Here is a 17,687-nt window from a genome sequence, read left to right as displayed (position 1 = left end):
AGAAAAAAATAAGTGTTAAGGGATAACAAATTATAGAGGTTTTGAATCAGTGCAAGTGTAAAAAGTTGATAGGTGAGGATGAAGATACTTATAAGCAACAAGAAAAAAAGGGGGGGGATCTGTAAGAACCAAATAATTCTTAACCCTCTCCCAGTTGCGCTACTGAACAGGGACTCTGATCCACACTGATAGTACAAACCAGCAGATGCATTCAATAATTAATTAGTAAATAAGTGAGACCATTTGCTGGTCCCTCATGAGAATGATGAATTACTCCTTCAGTCCATTGCAAGTATGATGTTAGAAACAATATTATCTGGCAATAAACATTTTTGATCAGCAGCATAGTTTAAAAGAGCTGGTGGAGTGTGTGTGGCTATAGGAAGGTTGGAGTAGTAGCAATATAATCATTTTAAAAATATAAATGAGGTTCTACTGATCAGTGCCATATTACAAAAAATAGGAAGTAAAATTAATTAAAATAGATCTTAAATGAATCCGTTTTTATTCTTTGATACAATTGATAATTCAAAACAGTAAAAATATCCATATACATATAGAAACTTGCATGGAACTTGGTGTGGTATCCTATGACAGCCTGACAAAGTGGCACCAAATAGGTTCAGAATGAGTTAAGTGACATCTCAGAAAGGGTAAAAAAACCACAGTTTGAGAAGAACACATCACAACATAACTCAGATTAACATGGAGTTCCCCAAAGGTGGAACTACTATCACAAAACACTAATTATTTGCAAGCCTACACGTTCAATCATGACAAAATTTGTGCAAGTTATAGACTGACAGAATGCTATATAACAAATAAATCAGTTACAAAAAGCAATCAGGAGTGTTTAGTATACTCAAGCTATGCTAGAAACAAAATATTCTTAAAAAAAAAAAGCCATGTACAAAGTTATAAAGCCGCAATAATCCAGAAACCCACAGTAGCCGACAGAATGATGAACTCTTGTGGACAGAAGCAGCCCTGCAAAATGCACAATCTAAGTGCAGTGCTGCAGATCAAGGGTTAATATGGAAATGCAACATATAAACGGAAGAGCAGCACCAGAGAGGTAATATTTAAACTCACAAACAGTGACAAATTTAAAGTATTTTAGTCCACTTGTGTTTTTTTCAAATAGAAAGGGGAGGGAATACTAAATTACAGCAGGTAAATATTCTTGTGGTAAGAAAACACTTTGAGTTCTCCAGCATAGGGGAGAAAAGCACATCAGGAACCAGCGACTGGAAGCTGAGGCCAAATAACTTAATAAACAGCAGATTCTCCACCTCTTACTGATCAAAAAGCCAATTTTTCTGGAAAAAATAGATTTCAGCCAAATGCAAGTTGTTGCACTCAAAAAGCGACTGGATAAAATCCAACTGGCTATAATAAAGGGGTCAGAGTAGAAGATCTAATTGCTTATTTTGGCTTTAAAGTCCCAGTCTACAAATACTCCTGGTTTTCAGTGGTTCAAAGGCATTGCAGTAGTACAATAAATGCTCAATGTTAACATGCATATTAATATTAATTCTGCATAAACGAGGGTTGCATGGCCATGTGAGGACTCAAGCAACACTGGGGTTTTCCTGGTGGAGCTTTTCACCATCAACACAGCCTGTTAATGGAATTACAGCTGCCTTGTTTCTGTAAACCATGATTTACACAATGGAGTGGCAAAGTTCAGCCTTCAGGTCAGTAGTTTTTCTCCTCTAGAAAGAATTCTAGTACAAAGAGCCTGATACAATGCATAGTATCAATCATAGCTTGGTAAAAAGGGAAACCAGCAGCATTGTAACAGCTGCAAAGCCAGTGAGATCTGTTTGCATCAATATCATTTAAGACTATTATTTATGCTACATATCTACCTTCTTCTCCAAAACACACAACGTTCGCTGCAATCTTGACAAGTCCGCAGAATCTACATTTCTTAGGGAATACATGCCAAAATAGCATATAATGTATGTTTTAGTATTATTCAGGCTGACAGAGTTTTGCTGTAGTGTCGGCTGCTGTGGTTTGTGCAGGTTTCTCCAAGAACAGGGGTTTTGCAACATCCCTACCCTGATAGTAAACTATAAAGAAACTTCCAATCCAGCAAAGGGAAGCCGAAAAGAGGCTGAAAAAAACCATTCTGCCACTACACAGCTGCAAGGAGAGAAACCTGACCACCAACCCATCATTTCAACCGATGGAGCATCACCTTGAAAAGAAAAGCATCGCACACAACCGGTGAGAAGCACCTTCACCCCTCCAATCTGCGGAGAAGCAGGTGCGTGTCACCTACTCCTCACATTACACCCCTTAGTAAGTGCGTACAAGTTCCTTTCCCGAGCGCTTGTCGCACACACATCCACAGCCCCATTCCCAAAGGGACGAGGCAAGCAGGGAAGCCTCGCCACGCTGCTTCCCACTGCATCCAAGCAAAACTTCTTCCAATTTGCAAGCCACGCAATGAGACGCTTTGGCCATCGCCCTCCGGCCAACAACCATGCCGCTTCTTGCCATTCACACGGCGAGACAAAGCCACATTTTAAACTTTCGCTCATTGCCACCGGAGCAAATCCCTAAGACGGGAGCTGACACCTTTAGGGCTGGATTTGGGGTGGGATGTGAAGCGGGTGATTCGAAAGGGTTCAGACCCTGGCAGAGGCCTAAAGGGAAGGATTAGAAAAAAGCTCCTTTTTGCTCCTTTTCCCCCTCCCCAGGGCACAGCTCCGCTCCCCGCCGGCTCCAGCAGAGACAATCAGAGCAGCAGCGACTGAATTACAGACACGCGCGGTGGATGGAGAAAAGGGAGGAAGAAACCTCTGATGCTTGAAGAAAGGAAAATAATTAAAACAAAAAAAAAAGACAAGACAACACTAGGTTTCACCCCGAAGCGACACTAGGTAAATAGATGAATAAGCGAAACGCCACGCCTTTGACCCCTTCTTTTCTTCCCCAGATATAATCCCTGTCTTCTCGTAATACACGCATACACCATAAAACAACCGTTAATTCAAATCCATTCTTTCAAGGAAGGGGGATTATCTCTGTGTGTGAGCGACTCTACCTCCTTCACCGGGTGAGAAATAAAATTGCATTTATAAAAGAGGGGGATAAGGGGTAAAAATAAGAAAAGCACGGTTATTATTTCTGGTGGGTGCAGGAGGAAGGAGTCTGGGGGGTGGGGAGAAGTGGAGAAAGGTGGCTGAGAAGAAAGGAACGGAGGAGCAGGAAGCCCGGGGAAGGATGAAGGGAAGGAGGATGAGGGGGAAGGAGAATGAGGAAAGCAGGATGGAAGGAAGGAGCTTGGGGAAGGGGGAGGGAAGGAACGAACGGGATGAGGGGAAGAAAGGAGGATGCTGTGCCCTGGCCTCACCTCGGCTCGCTGGGTGGGGGTGGGAGAATCTCTCGCCGCCGCCTCCTCTGCCGCCGCCTCCTCCTCCTCCCCGGCAGCGCGGGGAACTGGCGGTGTGGTGCGGTGCAGCTCCGCTCCCGGCCCCCGCCCACGCCGCTACCGGCCCGACCCGCGTCCGCTCGGCTGTACGGGCGCCCGGGAGCCGCCGCCGCCGGGCTCCCCACGGCAGCCACTAGGGGAGGAGGCAGCGCGCCTGCGCCGCTGCGGACCGCGGGGGCGCCGTGCTGGGGGGGCCGCGCAGCCCGCCCCGGTGCAGCGGTTCCAGGCCGCGGCGGGGCCGCCGCAGCGCGCAGTGGCTGTGAGTGTGGAAACGGCGTTACCAGGCGGCCGGGGGAGGGATGCACGGAGGGGGCGGTGCGGGGGAGCCGCGGGGCTGGGGAGGGAGGGAGGGGAGCGGAGCCGCCGGGTGGGTGCCGGATGGGACGGGAGAGCCCGGGGCACGGCGGCAGGTGGAGAGCGGAGGTGAGGGCACCGGCGAGCACGGGCAGCGCGGCGGGGCCGGGGGCTCGGTGTGTGCGGGTGGGAGCCCCGGGGGGCTGCGGAAAGGCCGCGTCGGGCGGTTGGCAAGCGCAGCGAGGCCGCACACAGACAGGGCTGCCGGTCAGAGAGATGTCAGCGGCCAGCGGGACGGGAGAAGTGATCGTGAAGTGATTCGGCACCTCGGATCCTGGGGTCAGTTTTGGGCCCCTCATCGTAACAAGAACATTGAGGTGCTGGAGAGAGTGCAGAGGAGGCGGCGAAGCTGGTGATGGTCTGCAGCACAAGTGTGATGGGAGCGGCTGAGGGACCTGGGGGGTTCAGCTGGAGAACAGGAGCTGAGGGGAGACCTTCTGATCTCTGAACTGCCTGAAAGGAGCTTGGAGCCGGGGGGGTCGGGCTCTGCTCCCCAGGAACAAGCACCAGGAGCAGAGGAAACTGCCTCAAGCTGCGCCAGGGGAGGCTGAGGTTGGATCTGGGGAACAATTTCTTCCCCAAAGGGCTGTCGGGCACTGGAACAGGCTGCCCAGGGCAGTGGTGGAATCACCACCCTGGGAGGGGTTTAAAAGGCATTTAGACGAGGTTCTCAGGGACATGGTTTAGTCCTAGAGTTGGGTTATGTATGGTTGGACTCTATGATCCTGAGTGTCTTCCAGCCTAAATGATTCTATGATTTGTTCGTGTAACGATCTCTTATGCTGCTCCAGATACCATGCTGGGGGCAGGCGATTGCTCCATGAATGTACCATACGGACTATTTGCAAAACCTTTGTTTCTCCTCTTCTGTTAAACTATGAAAACTTCTCTTACGGCTTTCTTGTTACTTGCTGTAGAGACCTAGAGCCTCTGCACTGAATGTCAGGTTTTGTCCCACACTGCAAAGCCTTGCACTTTACTTTTTCTTCCTGTTATTTCACTTCTATCACTTATCTTACCATGCCTAAGGGTTGGGTTTTTTTGCCATGCTGCAGCACCTTTTCCTGCCGTTTCTTTCAGATGGAACATGCTGCCACCGTCCTGCTCCAAAATCCCTGAGCCTGAAGCCCCAGTGACAGAGGATCCCTGTGCAGTAGGTGTTGTTGAAGGGACTTTGCCATTTCGAGGCAGCGCGAATCCCACCAACGTGCTGTTCTGTGCATCCTTTGCACTTCTTCTGCCATCCATCTGCTCCATCAGCTTCTGTGTAAACTCGCAGGCAAAAAAGAGGGGAGGAGGATAAGTCTTCACATGTTTTTACCTTTTCTTGTCTATTTTAGGCTTGGAGGGGACTTGCCAAAACAATTGCCTTCCCTCAGGCTATAAGGGAATGATGTTAGTAGTACAGGTATCTATCTTTTTCTTACCTCTTCCACAGCCTGAGAAAAAATATTGTCAAGACCTACATTCATTCTTACAAAAACAAATAAGAAAGGGAGCTGAATCAGAACCTTAATTCCCTTTATCAAGGCACAGAGTCCAGATGAGAGTTTGAAACAGGGGAAACAATTTCTTAGGCAAGAACTCATTTAAATGTGATCAGATTCATCATGGCACATGCGTGTTAGGCCATATAACAGATGTAAGTAGACACAATCAATAGTGTACAGAAATACTTGAATTATTGCAACCTTACAGTATCATTTAGGGCTGAAACATGACCCATTCTGTACATGTAATCAGAGATCATGTTAGGCTGTCCTGCCCTTTATCATGACCTGTAAATTATTACTGTAAAGCAAACAAGGTACTTAGTTTGTGTCTTTAATAGGCTTTCAGGTTGCATCAAACAACTTTTCTAGGTAGCGTTATTGTCTTTCCCATCCTGTTGAATGGAGTCATGCGATATTAGGAAACCTTTTGGGTTTTGTCTCATTTCTGCACTCCACATCTTTTGAATTGCCAGTTCTTCTGGGTAAGGCCAGTGCCTTCCTCTGTTGTAACAACTGGTCTATTGTGAATATGAATGGAAATAAGTGAGATTCCCAAAGAGAACGTGGTAAATTACAAATATTTATGACTGTAACATAGTAACTTACAAAGGTTTCCAAATGTAACATGGTAAGTTACCTCCACCTTAATCACAGTGCATTATATCACCAATTGCACATCAGCTAAATGTTTCTCCAGGCGTTTGACTAAAATGATCATGCACTATAATGTACATATAAGACCCACAAATAGTAAATAAGCACATTTATGAAAAATAATAGAACTTCTTCCCTCTGCTAGTAACTAAGCTGCAAATACATCTCTTATGAATTCGAACCAAAGGACTCCTTCAGCTGTGTGTGTTTCTGGTTAATGTGTGTCAATTTAAGAAACAGATCAGATTACTTACCCAGTCCAGATTACTTTTATCTAAGACATGGATTGCTGGACTTTTCCTAAGCAGTCTGCCAGAGTGCGATAAAGAGATCTTAAAATCTGAAAGAACTGTATGAACTAATTTTTGTTGTCTCGAAGGAGGGCTCTGTCTGCTGTTTAGACATTTCTTCAAGTTTTTAAGTGATTTTTCAAAACTACCCTTATTTTTTAAATTGCTGTTAACTGTCTTAAAGGAAAGGAAGAAAACTGAATTTGTTACCGCTGAGATAAGCTGCTCTGTAAATGAATGTAGCTCTTACCGGCCAAGGGAGGTGAACTGACAGCTTCTAACAAACGCTTGCGACTGCCGTTCTCCACCTACGTAAAGAAAAGAGACATCACTAAAGCATCAGAAATACTAGAGTGAAAATACTATTCTGTGACTGCCTGTCACAATATAGAACCCAAATATTAAGCGTGGACATGAAAAATAAGAATAATTAGAATAGGAACTACCAGAAAAGTGGAAAGAGGCTACGATTCACATTTATCAATGAGCCTGGTTGGCCATTTGATCTTTACCTTTCCTTAAGATTTCTGTGTTGAGTTCTGCAGTGCATTGTTACTCAGAGGAAGAACTAGTCAGATTCAAGTTGCTCATCTTTTCTCTTATAAAACTGTCTTCTACATGAAGAGAGATTATTGCTAAAAATGGTCTTGATTGTTTGGTTCAAGAGCATGAGCTTTTTTGAGTTCTTAGGAACGCAATAGATCTTTGTGTCTAGATGGACTATGTTTCTTTCAACACCTAATCCTGAACCCTTGTTCCTATTTGGCCAATACTTGTGCTTTGTTGAAAAAGAGAATTTCTGAGAGCAGGAAAGTTATGACTAATGGAAAGAATCAGTTAAGTAATATCTAACTGAGAGAAATTGAGGAGGATCATGTCTCTTAGGCAACTCGAGTAGACTTTGAAAGCTGCAGGTAGAACTTAAAATGCTTTAAGCTGCTTTTAGGCTCAGTTTTCTTAAAAGACAAACCAACTAATAGGTTGTTTCTTTAAAGTAGTTCGTTGCCTGTCTATGCTGAAGGGAGGTTGTCAGCAGGTCTGAAAGATATTTCAGTGCCTTTTATTAATAAGACATTACCCATCGGACTTGATTGTCTGAGTGCACACAGATGTACAGAGATTGACTGAAATCCTTCGCTGTCCCTGAACACATTTGGGCAGGGAAAAATTTAATGAAATATAACAAGGGCAAGTGTAGAGTCTGGCATCTGGGCAGGAACAACCCCAGGTTCCAGTATAATTTGGGGAATGACCTATTAGAGAGCAGTGCAGGGAAAAGGGAGCTGGGGGTGCTGGGAACAGCAGGATGACCATGAGCCAGCACTGGGCACTTGTGGCCAGGAAGGCCAATGGTACCTGGGGTGGGTTAGAAGGGGGTGGTCAGTAGGTCAGAGAGGTTCTCCTGCCCCTCTGCTCTGCCCTGGGGAGACCACACTTGGAATATTGTGTCCAGTTGTGGCCCCTCAGTTCCAGCAGGACAGGGAACTGCTGGAGAGAGTCCAGCGCAGCCACCAAGATGCTGAAGGGAGTGGAGCATCTCCTGTGTGAGGAAAGGCTGAGGGAGCTGGGGCTCTGGAGCTGGACAAGAGGACACTGAGGGGTGACCTCATTAATGTTTACAGATATATAAAGGGGGAGTGTCAGGAGGATGGAGCCAGGCTCTTCTCAGTGACAACCAGTGATAGGACAAGGGGTAATGGGTACAAACTGGAACACAAAAGGTTCCACTTAAATTTGAGAATAAACATCTTCCCGGTGAGGGTGGCAGAGCCTGGCCCAGGCTGCCCAGGGAGGTTGTGGAGTCTCCTTCTCTGCAGACATTCCAACCCACCTGGACACCTTCCTGTGTAACCTCATCTGGGTGTTCCTGCTCCATGGGGGGATTGCACTGGATGAGCTTTCCAGGTCCCTTCCAATCCCTGACATTCCGTGATTCTGTGTGATTCTGTGATCTTTTGGCAGATTATTATAAGGCCTTTTTCCTTAAGTGGTTACTTCTCAAATCCATGGTAAGAAATCTGAAATTGTCTTAATTCTGTTCTCTTTTTTTTTTTTAACTTTAGTCAGTGACACCTGTTAGCAAGGTGTGTGTTTGTGGAGGCCATCTCTCATCTTTTGATTTTAAGGAGGGCAATGTGCAGTAGATTTATTGCACCTCCATATTTTGAAGGCGGGGGGGGGGGGGGGTGGAGAAAGAAGACTTTAGAAATATATATATATATTGCATGTATTCAGAGAATGTGCTATAAGCTTTGGAATATTCAAATTCAAATGCTGTAAAATCTCTCATACACTTTTATGGAATGAGTTGTGTTCTCTATGGACAGGGGAAAAGACTGAGACTTAGGGAAATGTAACTTCTTAGGTTGTCCTCAAGCCTCTTTCTTTATGCTGCCTCAGTTTCTCAACCTCTAAGTTGTCTTCTCATACAGGTATCAGAATAAAATATTCTTTACATCTTACCCTGGTACTCTTCTCTCAAAACCCTTGATCAGATCAGCAGCTCTTAAGTAGAGCGCGCTGATTTTCATGTTGCCCAACTTATAGCTGGTTCCCATCTGCTGTTTGCAAACACTCCATGTCTTGTGCTGCTGATGTTGTTCGCTCCTCAGAAAACAAGCTCTATTTTCTGGTGTGTGCACACTGCATCAAAACAACAGGAAATCTGCCTGTGACTGTGAATCCTACGCAATGCCAGAATATAGTTTGTTGTGTTTTCTTGCTGAATGTCTCAATTAGTGAACCTTATCAGAGGTAAACAATTATGCGGCAAATTGTAAGGCAATGTAGTTCATATATTCAGAAAGTGTATGTTCAGGTGGTCTCGTCAGGCACAGGTTGAAACACAGGAGGTTCCGTCTGAATATGAGAAACTTCTTTCCTGTGAGGTGCCAGAGCCTGGCCCAGGCTGCACAGAGAGGTTGTGGAGTCTCCTTCTCTGAGACATTCAAACCCGCCTGGACACGACCCTGTGTGATCTGCTCTGGTGACCCTGCGTGAGCAGGTGGGTTGGACTGGATGATCTCCAGAGGTCCCTTCAACCCCAACCAGTCTGGGATTCTCTCTATGGGGGAGAACAAGACAAGTGACATAAATAAAGTAGGGAGGTGGGCTGGGCATGAGAGGGGACAGGAGGTGGTAGGAGAACTAGGCAAAGACGCATAGACTAAAAAGCTTCAGGATGTATTTTTGGCTTGTGCCTTTGAACAACTAGTTGAAATTGTCTTCTGGAACTGCTCTATCCTTAGGATTCCTTTCTTTTCCTAACCAAAGAAAGGCTTAGGGAGAAGGATTAATATCACAGAATGTGAGGGATTGCAAGGGACCTGGAAAGCTCATCCAGTGCAATCCCCCTGCCGGAGCAGGAACACCCAGATGAGGTTACACAGGAAGGTGTCCAGGCAGGTTGGAATGTCTGCGCAGAAGGAGACTCCACAACCTCCCTGGGCAGCCTGGGCCAGGCTCTGCCACCCTCACTGAGAAGAAGTTTCTTCTCAAATTTAAGTGGAACCTCTTCCAGTTTGCACCCATTGCCTCTTGTCCTGTCATTGATTGTCACTGAGAAGAGCCTGCCTCCATCCTCCTGACACTCCCCCTTTATATATCTGTAAACATTAATGAGGTCACCCCTCAGTGTCCTCTTGTCCAGCTCCAGAGCCCCAGCTCCCTCAGCCTTTCCTCACACGGGAGATGCTCCACTCCCTTCAGCACCTTCGTGGCTGCGCTGGACTCTCTCCAGCAGTTCCCTGTCCTGCTGGAACTGAGGGGCCCAGAAGTGGACACAATATTTCAGATCCTAATAACTATTACAGAGCAAGAACGGTTCTCTTTAAAATTTTCAATCTGAAGAACAGAAGGGGTTTCTGTGAGGCCATATTTCCAAATGCAGGTCATTCATTATTACTCTCTTGAAGAAAACAGCCAATGGATTTCCTCACTCGGGGAAATTACTGTCCTCAACCTTCTGCTTTTTTATTATCATGTCCAGTTGTGCTTTCTGTACATATGAAGTAGGGTGGAGAGTGTCTGGTACTTGCTCAATCACATAAAAATACCTTCACTGAATCATAGCACTTTTCTACAATGTGATTTCAGTGTATTGTGTTAAACTTTGATCCTTTTTCAAGCCTTATTATACAAGCTCCTGTTGGCTTAATGAGGTTTTTTAGTAGACAAAACATGACAAAGAATATCCATATCTGACATTGCATTTTGGTGATCTAGAGGTAACCAGCTGTAGAACTTTCGGTCTACAAGAAAAATAAACTTGTTTTTATTAATCTTTCTTTTGTTTATCACCTCTGCTATGCACTACATTAAAGATTATCCATCCTTAATTAAGATTTAAAACATAATTTGTGATATATCACTTGCTAAACATTTTTAAGCAGAAGAAATGCAATCACTCAAATATATTTTCTAGCTTGTGGGCACAAAGTAGTGGTGAGATAGAATAAAGATTTGGTTTAGACACAATAATGGTTTTGGAAATTATTTGCCACATCTTGAAGTATGTAACATTTCTAATTTCTTTTCTTTTTGTTTTTTCTGTTGACAGAGGATGATGCATCTTTCCATTTACATCTGTAAAAACGCGCACAAGACTTCTAACTAAAACACAGCCTGAAGAAAGTTAATGAGGTTGTTAATAGTCTGCGTCACTAATGAAAAGGCTATAAATGATTCTGGTCTTTTCCTTCAGACCTTGATGAATCAGGACAGAACATTGACTTTTCTAAAGGAACAGCAACTGTAAGTAAAAAAATAGGAGAAAAATCAAGAATAAAAAAAAAAAAAGGAAAGCCGATGACAAGAGCTACTACTGATTGTGACCATTCTCTTGTGAGCTGGAGGTTTCTTCCATCTTAATGGACATTTTGACCATCTCGTTAATTAACTTTCTTTAGAAAGGTCAAACCTCTTTTTCTGCTCAAGGTCATGCACTTCAATAAGAAATTTTTCATCAGCTACAGTAGCAATACAGCAAGATAAAATCCAGGGGGGTTGATTATGAGCACATTACTTCACACCCCTTTGCCCTGTCCTCACTTTTCACTGACAGTTAATGATATAAAGAATTTGACGTGACCAATGTGAATAATCACACAGGCTTATGAAGATGCGCAATTATGTAACAGCAAGCTCATCCACTTCCAGTTTGGAGATGGATTTAGCTTCAAACAGAAAGAAAACGACAATCCGAAAATCCACATGGACCTGTTAATTGTGAAAAGCGCTCCATGGAAAGTGAGCGTGCCACCTTTACATTAAAAACCTTGTTTTCAATAGCAAAAATGCATAGTGAAATTTAATTATGCAGCTTATTGCTTCTTAAAAAATGACTGAACCTCTTGATCGATTGGGTCAAGATTTACACAAGGCCTTGCGTAAAGCACAACTCAACTGGGAATGACACTGCAGGAATATTTACATCTTCAAAGTATTCTTCAGGTTTCAGTGACAACAGAAGAGGAAAGAAAAGAAAACAGAGAGCAATTTTTCATTGAATTAATAATCCTGCTCGAAATATTGAAGGATCGCCCAGCAAACTGTGGTGACTTGCGATAAGAAGTTGTGGGGTGATATAAAACTACCACTATCCTGTTTTGGAAATTTCTGTCCAAGTACTAAGATCCATTCCATTTCATGAATTCTTCATGCAAACTGCATAAAATACTTCTTTTTTTTAAAAAAAAAAATGAGTGCTTTCCATAACAGTATTTTGGCAAATTAAATTAAAACAGGTTCCTATGACAGTTTCTACAAATATTTCTATTTTAGCCTTGTTTTGTATTATAAATATGTCAAGATGAAGCCATTTCTGTCAAAACAGACTTTTTTCCTCATGGGAAATTTTTCCAGGCATTTTTTTAAACGCCTTAATTTTCAGTACTCATCGAAGTCAAGATGAAGGTTATTTCAAATGCTCTTACATCTGTGTAATCCTAAACCCACGAGAGCATAGCTTTAGTCTCATAAATGAACAACATCGTTAGATACAGTATTGTTAATTTAATTGATTTTGTTTACTGCGCTGTATAACAAGTGATTGAAAAATAAATGACATTTAACATTGGTTAAGACGTTTCTAGTGGTTTCTGAAATGGAAGTCAATGGTATAGATAGGAGCTATTGTCAGAAATTGGGAACAGTCCTGATTTTTGTTCCAGTAGCAAAACGCCAAGTGAAATCTTAAATGGATATTTGGAACTACATCTAGTCCTTTAGAAATAAGAAACTCACTGTGTTAGTCAACAGTAAGTAAGTATACTTAGTAGTATAGTAAGTAATAGTAATAAAATAGTAAGTAAGGTTACGTATAATATTTACCACTTTGGGAGTTGAGTCCTCACATTCAGAGGTATAGAAGGGACTAAGTATTTTCAGGTTTTACATTTTTGGACATTAGAATATAAGAACTACACGTTGGAGAAGGAGCTGCCAAACACAGAGCTCACCAGAGTGGAGCAATAAGGTTGATAAATTATCATTAAAGATATTTCTGTGATTAAAATTCATAGATATGCCTTCTAGAAATTAACCGAGACATCCTATACACACGGGTTAATCGTGGGGTTTAAATCAAGGGGACTTTTTTGGGTTATCAATTGATTGTATCTCTTAACAGTGGTTGATATCTGAGCTGGTTTATGCCACAGTCTCTCAAAATGTGGTCTGAGAACTACAGCACAGCAGCAATATATGCTTGAGTTCTGTTGAGAAATTAGAGATGATTTGATTAATGGCAGCTTATTTCTGGTGCTCTGAAGCTGCTAAGAAAGAAGAAAAAGGGAACATCCCAAAGCAAGGAACAAAATAACCATAGAGCACATGGAATTTTAAGAGAAACCCCTGATTTTTATTTTGTTTTAATGTTTGAATTCTAGTAACCTTCATTCTTTTCTTCCTCCCCACACATGCTGACATTAATAAGACTCTTGCAGTTGACTTGCAAGAACAGACGCATTTATTTAACGCTTTTACTTTAATGCTTCAATGTTTTTGTCCTGTTAGCAGGTTATAAATGCACATGGTTTGGGAGAACCTGGAGTCATAGGAAGTCAAAAGGAAAGTGCTCTGGGGAAATTGGTTATTTGTATAAAGCTGATGAAAAAACAAGTGCTTCATGTGAGGGCTCTGACTCTGTTAAAGGACATTTGGCTCCAGGACAATTTGTTTAACCTAACAGGTGTAAATTTATGTAGCTGTAAAAAGGATGTTAGAACTAAAAATATCTATAATTAGTACACTTACTATGAACGTTTTTGAGGGAGCTCAACCATAAACATACCCATCATAATGAAAAATATATAACAATATTCAGGAGTATGTGGAAAGGAAAAGAAGAATGACATCATTCAGTATTTGAATTTCCAAAAGTAGATGGGCAATAAAGGCCACACCATGAAAGGTGCTCAAGCTATACATTACCGATACTTTCTCAACTTATGTAACAATAAAATGCTGCCGGAGTAGTTCAAATCCCTCTGACTCCATAAACATATTAGAAATAATACTAATGATGTAAGAAAAAGACATGCAAAAAATCATAAAAGATGATCATTATTTAAAAAGTGTGTGTGGTGCTTTGACCCATTAGTATGCTGCATTAAAGTACTGAATATATGTTTTCATTATTTATTGAGTGGCCAAAAAATTCTTAAGTGCCTTTTAGGTAGCGTGTAATAACACCCCTTTCCCAAAAATAAATCCCAGCCATAGAATCATAGAATATCTTGAATTGGAAAGGACCCACAAGGATCATCGAGTCCAACTGCTGTCCCTACATGGGACAACCCAAAAATTCACACCATGTATTGTCCAATTGCTTGTTGAAGACCTTAATTGTTGTACCTTTTATCAGTTATAATTATAAAGGTGTAAATTACAAGGTAGGTTGATGGGTTATAGCTACATGGACCTGAGATATAAGGTCAAACTGTAAAAGTAAAATATTGAGCAAATAAGTTTTAATACTACTATATTACACATCTCACTTCTCCCAGTTTTTGGTAGCGTTATTTCCAAAAAGTATGTTCCGAGAAGAGTGTTTTCTTAGTAAGCAAACATTTAGTTATTCCAGTATGTTCTAATATGCCAGGGACATTTATTTTACAACAATCTTTCTTTATAAGCTGACAGTGGACATTGAAAAATTGATGAATCTGTTTTATCTCCACTTTATCTCCACTCAACTCTATCATTATTATTTATAACAAAAAGTTACTAGAGTAGTAATTGAAAGAATGTTTAGCATCTTTAAAATGAGACTTGGATGCTTAGATAGATGTGGTGGGACAGAACTAAACTAAATTGAAGTTCAGAGTAGCCCTGGTAGGTGTATATTATGTGATATTGCTATTAAATGCAGTTCGTCTGTAAAGACAAAAAGGAAGTAATTTAATGAGTCAATCCAAATTACTGAAGTAAATGACACACATGTGGAAAATTGCATCACGATAGGACAAAGGAAATTAAAAATAAGGTGCAACCTATCTGGAACCAAAAGATAAACCCCTTTCCTAGGTTTACTGTCCTAATGCACCCAAATTTCTTATCACCTCTTTTCTGGCCAAATTCTTCATGGTCCTATAGGGGCAAAAACCCTTTCCCAGAGAAAAACCTGTACTAATGTGAATGGGGAATATTTCTTGAGCTGCAAATTTAAATAGAGGGAAGAAGAAGTTTTCAGCTATAGACTTTTCCGTATGTATAAAAATCAACTCAAAATTATATAACCGTGAGAGACCCAAAGATAGGCAAAGTATTGCAGCATTTTTAGGAAAGCTCATGTTCAGGACAAGAGGAAATGGCCTCAAGTTGTGCCAGGGGAGCTTTAGATTGGATATTAGGAAAAATATTCTTAATGGAAAGCATTTTCAACGGGGTTTAGCATTGGAACAGGCTGCCCAGGGCAGTGGTGAAGTCACCATTGCTATTTAAAAGGCATTCTTAGGGACATCGGTTAGTGTTAGTGGAACTCGATGATCTTGAGGGTCTCTTCCAACTGAAACAATTTCATGATTCTATAAAAGGACTGAAATATTCAGTTATTCATGCATAGGGTGCAATAAGCTCTTCCATGAATAGTGTTGAAAGACTTTCTGTGGATTTCTGTCCTATATTTTCAATACACGCTCCTCAAAATCTTTAAACATCCCCAGCTCTTATTGCAAATGGGTTTTTGACGCCAGTATATTTTGACCCCAGCACAGTGTCATTTTAGTCCACTGATTGACTTTTCTTTAGATAATTTACAATAATGCAGAAAGCAAATAGCCATAAGAGGGCCAGACACATATACAGAACGAAGGAAGCACACTGCACTTAATTTTAATGAGAAATTATTTTCTTTTTATATAAGTCTTCCCAACTTTATCCAAGTGGTGTTACACAAGAATTGATGAACAGTCTTCAGAGCTAATGTGTTGGGATTTTATTCTCTATAAAAAACTATATTTATTTCTTACTAATGAGGAATGAAGGGCCAAATCATCAGATGGGACAAAGCTGTGTTACTCCACTCAACTAAAAAGAGATCTATATATATCTGGCACTTGTTAGTTCTGGTCTGTGATACGCCTCCAGGTTTGAAAGGGAAACCTAATTTTGTCAGAACTGTCTTCTTGAGGATCAGTTTGACCTCCTCCTCCACCCTTCAGATTTGGGGAATTTTTAGCCAAATCAGAACCATCAGCAAAGTGAGAGAATTCTGGAATAGTGGGGGAGTCGTGCCCTGACATTTCGGGGAGTTGTGCACAGCTGTGGGATGAACAAGGCCACATGTTACATCAGGATTAATTGTGGTTCCTAAACCGGGGATAGAAAATATGTTGAAAGTGTTTATTTTAGGAAAAAAAGTGAAAAACATCTTTGCTCCTGTGGACTGGATGGGCTGTACAAGACATCCAGAATAATCGTGGCCCTTGAGCGCCTAGTGACACGACACAAAAAGAGCTTTAGCAAGGGAACAAAAACAATACTGTTCTATCCCTACTGCTGATTAAAGCCTGGGAGTACTGTATCTACAAAATTATGCACATTTTAAACAAAAAAAAAAAAAAAGATGTCACAAGCAAGAAAAATAAGGCATGGGGTGTAAGGCAAAGCTTTCCTCCAAGGCATTGGTGTTTAATCAGTCTGTTACTGTCCCTCTCATATTGACAGTGGTGCCATCTGACTTGTGCATTTACTGCCCTGTGCCAAACAGTTGCCGTAAAACAGCTGTTTAACATTTTCCTATGCTTGGCTGCTCCATGATAAATACAAAGTCTGGAGCAAACAGAAGATTATTTTAACTGATACTGCCTTCCATTGAAAGATTGGCTCATCCTTTAAATAATTTACCATATCAAACATCCCCACTGAATACGGAAAGACCATTAAAGAATTGAAAACAGAATGCCATTGGAAAAAATAATCAATGACATACTGCTAAAGAAAGTCACTCTGTGGAAAGGATTTAGTATGGGAAAAATCAGTCATAGTTTTATATAGGGTAGTATAGAAGAGATAAGGAGATCTGGAGACACTCTGGAGAAGGGGTTACTCAGTCGTAAAAGTTGATGAAACATCTATACATTCCATCCATCACTGATTATGGGAAAGAACATTAGATTCGACAGATTGTACAGAGGCCTACAGTCCAGCTTTTATAGAAGAAAACAAAAGGAACAGGTTATACAGCCTTGAAAATATCCAATTTTTCTTTTGTGTATGCAGAAGCAAAGTGCTGTGTAGTTTTTTGTACACTAGGCTGTTTCTGAACAGCTAGTCATTAAAAATATCAATTGTTTTCTCCTAGAATGAACAGTTTTCAAACATACCAAGAAAATGTGTTTTAATTTTAAGAATTTAATTAAAGATAAACCTGCAGATTCAGATCTCTCCATATGAATGGCTGCAGATCTACCGTTGCCAAACTTGAACCTGTTGTTATGGTTCTAATTGCAACTTTTGTCCCAGTCTATTTTTCCTTCCTAGTGTTCATGCAGAACCATCCATCACACTGACCCTCAGTGAAGTGTTTTATATCCTTATCCATTTCATATCGCTCTGTTCACATTTATTAACTTTTTTAAAAAGATTAAGATATTTTTCAAAATCATTTTTCTTTACTAGTTTCCATCAAAGCAATAAGATTATGACGTCTGGCAACATAACCTCTGCTACTACCAAGTACCACCTAATTTTTCTAAGATATCAGTCTCATTCGCAAAAGAAAAACAATCCCGAATTTAAAGCTTATCCCACAGCCAGATATTTGAATTTTAGCCAAATAGTTCCAGCCCAAGTATTACTTTCTCTATCTAATCTGTATCCTGGTGTTTAGATTCAAAAGGAAAGTATTGAGTCTTATGAGTTACAGTGTGACATTTCTTCATGACATTTCAAATCCTGGGGTCAGTTTTGGGCCCCTCACCCCAAGAAAGGCCTTGGGGTGCTGGAGCG

General features: G+C 41.5%; 1 protein-coding gene and 1 long non-coding RNA gene across 4 annotated transcripts in view; one reads left to right on the top strand and one right to left on the bottom strand.

Annotated features, from left to right (window-relative positions):
• Positions 1 to 3,567, bottom strand: part of CTNNA2 (catenin alpha 2) — a 486,439-nt gene extending 482,872 nt beyond the window's left edge. Inside the window, exon 1 of one of the 3 annotated variants that reach the window (XM_065060245.1) lies at positions 3,368 to 3,567. The gene's annotated coding sequence lies outside the window, so the exon portion shown is untranslated. The remainder of the gene's footprint in view (positions 1 to 3,367) is intronic. The other 2 variants (XM_065060243.1, XM_065060244.1) reach the window with 2 other exon arrangements.
• LOC110361627 (uncharacterized) lies at positions 3,505 to 12,312 on the top strand. Its single transcript, XR_010472025.1, has 4 exons — positions 3,505 to 3,704; positions 4,880 to 4,952; positions 5,140 to 5,207; positions 10,795 to 12,312. It is a non-coding gene; the product is annotated as an uncharacterized LOC110361627 (long non-coding RNA).
• The last annotated feature ends 5,375 nt before the right edge of the window (positions 12,313 to 17,687 follow it).

Source organism: Columba livia, chromosome 4, assembly GCF_036013475.1.
Source record: "Columba livia isolate bColLiv1 breed racing homer chromosome 4, bColLiv1.pat.W.v2, whole genome shotgun sequence".
Classification (NCBI taxonomy): Eukaryota; Metazoa; Chordata; class Aves; order Columbiformes; family Columbidae; genus Columba; species Columba livia.
The sequence above is the reverse complement of the archived record's forward strand: the minus strand, read 5'-3'. Positions and strand labels throughout refer to the sequence as shown.